The sequence below is a fragment of the Cebus imitator genome, unplaced genomic scaffold (assembly GCF_001604975.1).
Source record: "Cebus imitator isolate Cc_AM_T3 unplaced genomic scaffold, Cebus_imitator-1.0 Scaffold577, whole genome shotgun sequence".
NCBI lineage: Eukaryota > Metazoa > Chordata > Mammalia > Primates > Cebidae > Cebus > Cebus imitator.
The window spans coordinates 666,792-672,753 of NW_016107892.1; the positions used below are offsets into that span (position 1 = coordinate 666,792).

The 5,962-nt window shown below is 45.3% G+C and overlaps 1 long non-coding RNA gene across 1 annotated transcript in view; it reads left to right on the forward strand.

Annotated features, from left to right (window-relative positions):
* The window catches only part of LOC119469126, a 26,717-nt gene that overhangs the window by 2,529 nt on the left and 18,226 nt on the right, over positions 1-5,962 (forward strand). The gene's annotated exons all lie outside the window — the stretch shown is intronic.

Here is a 5,962-nt window from a genome sequence, read left to right on the forward strand (position 1 = left end):
AGATGGAGTCTTGCTGTGTTGTCAAGGCTGGAGTGCAGTGGTGCAATCTTGGCTCACTGCGACCTTCACTTCCTGGATTCAAGTGATTCTCCTGTCTCAGCCTCCTGAGTAGCTGAGACTACAGGCGCCCATCACCATGCCTGGCTAATTTTTTGCATTTTTAATAGAGACGGGGTTTCATCACGTTGGCCAGACTGGTCTCAAACACCTGACCTCAAGTGATCCGCCCACCTCAGCCTCCCAAAGTGCTGGGATTACAGGTGTCACTGTGCCAGGCTGAAAATGCTCTATATCTTAATTGAAGCAGTGATTACAGGTGTTTACAATTGTCAAAACTCATTAAATTTTATGGCCACTGTCTTTGCTTGCACTCTATGTATAGGTAATAAATAGACACAGCAATGTAATGAAAAAATGTAACAAAAAATACAAGTAATAATAAATTTATTTGTATAGTTAAAAGAAAAAGGAGGATGTGAGGATTTTTTTGTTGTTGCTCTGTCACTCAGGCTGGAGTGCAGTGGCACAAACACAGCTCACTGCAGCCTCAAACTCCTAGGCTCAAGCGATTCTCCCATCTTGGCCTCCCAAAGTACTGGGATTACTGAGCCCGGCCCACTTCTGTTTTTGTTTGTTTGTTTGTTTTTGTTATAGAGACAAGGCCTTGCCCTGTTACCCAAGCTGGAGTACAGTGATGTGATCATAGCTCACTGTAACTTCAAACTCCTGGCCTCAAGCAATCCTCCTGCCTCAGCCTCCCAAAAGTACTGGGATTACAGGTGTGAGCTACCACACCTAGTCCTAAACACGTTAACAGGACAGATTTCTCTGCAGTATCTCCCTGCTACCAGCTAGGAATTCAGCGGTGATTAAGTTAGATATACTCCCTGCTCTTACTGGACTTAAATATTTAAGTGAGGACAGATGCTTAACCAGGAGTCCCAAAAGCAGCATAAGGCAAATACAGCCTTGTGGTTAAGAGTTGGGCCCTGGAGCCAGACTGTCTGGGCCCACTTACAAGATCTCTCTGTGCCTGCTTCCTCATCTGTAAAGTAGGAATCACAACACCTTTGTTGTAAGGAGCGAATGAGAGAAGCTATGTAGACCTTCAGAGGTTGCCTAAGATAATGCTGATTCAGGAAGTACAGGGCACCATGGGAGATTATAATGGAGGAACTGGCCTGGCATGGTGGCTCACGCCTCCTGAGTAACTGGGATTACAGGCATGCACCACCAAATCTGGCTAATTTTTTATTTTTATTTTAGTAGAGACAGGGTTTCTCCATGTTGGTCAGGCTGGTCTCGAACTCCCAACCTCAGGTGATCTGTCCACCTCAGCCTTCCAAAGTGCTGGGATTACAGGCATGAGCCACCATGCCTGGGTAATTTTTTATTTTTATTTTTATTTATTTATTTATTTTGGTGATGGAGTCTCACTCTGTTGCCAGGCTGGAGTGCAGCGGTGCGATCTCGACTCACTGCAGCCTCCGCCTCCGAGGTTCCAAGTGATTCTCCTGCCTCAGCCTCCCGAGTAACTGACTACAGGCGCATGCCATTACGCCCAGCTAATTTTTGTATTTTTATTAAAGATGAGGTTTCACCATATTGGCCAGGATGGTCTCGATCTCTTGACCTCATGATCTGCCCACCTTGGCCTCCCAAAGTGCTGGGATTACAGGCATGAGCCACTGCACTTGGCCAATTTTTAATTTTTTTTGTAGCGATGAGGTCTTTCTATGTTGCTCAGGGTGGTGTCAAACTCCTGGGCTCAAGGGATCCTCCTGCCTTGGCCTCCCAAAGTTGCTGAGATTAGGTGTGAGTAACCTTGCCCAGCTGAGAAATTTAGATAACAGGGATGCATCTCTCATTGGAACAGGAGGGAGAGGGAAGGACCAGTGTGCGTGGAAGAAGTTCTAGTGGTGGAACGTTGAGGGAGTTTCTAAATGTTAGCCATTTTCTTGGAATGAGAAGCTCATTTGCTGACACCTGAAGGGGGACGATAGGGTTGGAATTATGAGGTGAGTGAAAGTCTCGAAATAGTCAGTGAAGTGTGGGGAGTTAACCAGAACGGTCCATGAGAGTAGAGGTTACTGCAGCTTTTTCTGAGGTTGTCCCTTCCATTGATGTTAAATACCAAGTCAGAGCTTTTCAAAGGCGGGGAAAGTTAAAAAAAAAAAATCAGATGAATGGAGTATTTAATTTGTTCCTCTGATATAATCCTACTTGCTGTAGAAATGAACAAAGCTGGCCAGGCGCAGTGTCTCATGCCGGTAATCTCCACATTTTGGGAGGCTGAGGTGGGTGGATCGCTTGAGACTAGGAGTTTGAGACCAGCCTGGCCAACGTGGCGAAACTCTGTCTCTACTAAAAATACAAAAATTAGCCGGTGTGGTGGTTCACGCCTGTAATTCCAGTACCTTGGAGGCCAAGGCAGGTGGATCACCTGAGGTCAGGAGTTAAAGATCTTGGCCAACATGGTAAAAACCCATCTCTACTAAAAATCCAAAAGTTAGCCAGGCATGGTGGCACTTGTCCCAGCAACTCAGGAGGCTGAGGCACAAGAATCGCTTGAGCCCAGGAGGCAGAGGTTGCAAAGAGCTGAGATGGCACCACTGCACTACAGCCTGGGCAACAGAGCAAGACTCTGTCTCAAAAAAAAAAAAAATTCAAAGTGCTTGACACCAAACTTGAGAAATTGCAAAAAAATCTCTAATGCATGCATTCTAGATCCATGTGGGATGTCCTACTTATTGGAAAGACACATTTCACTTGGGCCCCTGATGCTTCCAATCTACCACCAGCTGTTACTGTGGCTTCAGCTTCTTCTACATGTATTTCTTCTGACCTGAACAAGGATGGAGTGACTGGTGACTATGATAGTATAACATAAATATTGATAAGTTCTGTGTGTGAAAAATTACACAAACCCACCTCATGGTGAATTCCTTGCATTTACAGTCTTCACTGGAAAGCTGTGATTTACAGCATTACTGTGAAAACTGCTGAGCCAAGCATTTCAGTCCAACACTGGGACAGTGATCTACATATCAACAGAATGCTCCCTTGACTTTACAGAGCATTTAGAGTGAATTTTGTCTAAGAGCAAAGATAACTTACACACCTAAATATGTTTACTTATTAGATTTCAGAAAACTTTAACCAGTATGACCGTGAGCACCTCCACCATGCCAGTACGGAATGATTGCAGAGCTCAGCCACAGGCAATCCCAATGCACAGAATGCTAAACTTGACATTAGTCCTTTACCTTGTTAAAACAAACAAAAAAATCCCAAATACCAGAAGCAAAAACATGCTGCTGTTTCTCCTACCTTCTTTTTTAGGAGATGGGGTCTTGCTCTGTTGCCCAGGCTGGAGTACACTGGCATGGATCACATCTCAGTGCAGCCTCAGCCTCCCAGGCTCTGGTGATCCTCCCACCTCAGCCTCCTGGGTAGCTAGGACTACAGGCATGAGCCATCATACTTGGCTAACTTTTAAAAATTTTTTTATTTTATATTTTGATTTTTGAAATCCTTGCTTAAAAAAAAATTTATTTTTTACAGACGGGGTCTTACTATGTTGCCCAGGCTGGTCTCAGACCCTTGGACTCAAGCAGTCCATCTGCCTTGGCCTCTCAAAGTGCTGGGATCACAGGAGTGAGCCACTGCGCCTGGCTTAATTTTCTTTTTTAAACTTTTCAAGACACAAGATCTTGCTATTTGCCCTGAATGGTCTCAAATTCCTGGCCTCCAGTGATCCTCCTGTCTCACCCTCCCAAGTAGCTGGGATTACAGCTGTGACATTCTGCACCCAGATGTTTCCGTTTTTTTGTTTTTTTTTTTTTTTTTTTTTCTGAGATGGAGTCTCACTCTGTCGCCCAGGCTGGAGTGCGATGGAGTGATCTTGGCTCACCGCAACCTCTGCTTCCCGGGTTCAAGCAGTTTTCCTGGATCAGCCTCCCTAGTAGGTGGGATTACAGGTGCTCGCCACCATGCCAAGCTAACTTTTTGCATTTTTAGTGGAGATGGGGTTTCACTATGTTGGCCAGGCTGGTTTTGATCTCCTGGCCTCAGGTGATCCACCCACCTCAGCCTCCCAAAGTGCTGGGATTACAGGTGTGAGCCACCGCGCCTGGCTCCTTCTCATACTTATTAATGATTTCTTGGTAATATGAAAACTTCATAATTAAGCTCCATTAATGTGAAAAATACATCAACAGTTAGTTCTTATGCATATAGCCAATGAATGCCACTCAAGAAAAATAATAAAATGGTTTATAGGTAATGAATATATCCAGAATTTTCCATGGGGCCAAAAATTCCTTTTCCCAAGTTTCTCTGTTCTAGAGCAGTTTTTTTTTTCTTTTTTCTTTTTTTGTTTTCCATATGGAGTCTTACTCTGTCGTCCAGGCTGGAGTGTGCAGTGGCGCAATTTTGGCTCACTGCAACCTCTGCCTCCCGGGTTCAAGCAATTCTCCTGCTTTAGCCTCCTGAGTAGCTGGAATTACAGGCATGCACTACCAGATCCCGCTGATTTTTATATTTTTAGTAGAGAAGGGGTTTTACCATGTTGGCCAGGCTGGTCTCAAACTCCTGACCTCAGGTGATCCACCCACCTCAGCTTCCCAAAGTTCTAGGATTATAAGCGTGAGCCACCACGCCCGCTCTTTTTTTTTTTTTTTTTTTTTTTTTTGAGTCAGGGTCTTGATCTGTTACCCAGGCTGGAGTGTAGTGGCACAATCATAACTCACTGCAGCCTTGAACTGCTGGGCTCAGGCAATCCTCCTGCCCCAGCCTCCCTAGTAGCTAGGACTACAGGCATGTATTACCATGCCTGGCTTTTTTTTAAAAAATTATTTTGTGGAGACAGGTCTCCCTTGTTACTTAGGTTGGTCTTGAACTCATAGGCTCAAGCAGTCCTCCCTTCTCAGCCTTCCAAAATGCTGGGATTACAGGCATGAGTCAACCTGGCTAGCTATCATATCATATACAGGTACTTAATACACAGTAGAAGAATCTCTGGGGACCAAAGCTAAGCAAGCTCAATGCAGATTTACATCACTGTTGGCTGTAGGCTACACAAGGTCCCAGAGGCAGCTATGGCCCTGGGAGCTAGGTAAATGGAATGGAATGGAAGGAATAAGGAAGAAATACGAGCTGTAGTAGCACTGGGGTAACACTCCAGAACCATCCACAACAGTGGGACTTACCTTTTTAAAAGACATATACTGTTTGTGAGTCTCCCCAGGAAAATACATCTAAACTCAAACTACTGCATATATAATTCATAGACTCCATGAAACCCAATCAGTGAATTCTTAGAGGTCCAAAACCCCTAATTAAGAACTGTTGGCTAGGCACGGTGGCTCATGCCTGTAATCCTAGCACTTTGGGAAGCTGAGGCTGGTGGATCACTTGAGGTCAGGAGTTCGAGACCAGCCTGGCCAACATAGTAGAAACCCTGTGTCCACTAAAAATACAAGAAATTGCCGGGCGCGGTGGCTCACGCCTGTAATCCTACCACTTTGGGAGGCCAAGGTGGGTGGATCGCCTGAGGTCAGGAGTTCAAGACCAGCCTAGCCATCATGGTGAAACCCCATCTTTAAAAAAAAAGAAAAAACAAAAAATACAAGAAATTAGGTGGGCGTGGTGGTGGGCACCTGTAGTCCTAGGTACTTGGGAGGCTGAGGCAGAAGAATCACTTGAACTTAGGAGGCGGAGGTTGCAGTGAGTAGAGATTGCAACACGGCACTCCACCCTGGGCAATAGTGAGACTCTGTCTCCAAAAAAAGGAACTGTTGACCTATACTTCTACCAGACTCCCATTCCTCCTGCTGTCAAAGAGTCTACAGCACCCCCATTCCCAATTTCCTTCTCAGACTTGGGGCTACACCAGTAGAGAGGTTGTATGTGCTGTGAGAAGAAGGTGCAGGTCTGGTCTGCCTGTGGCCTACTGAAGAGT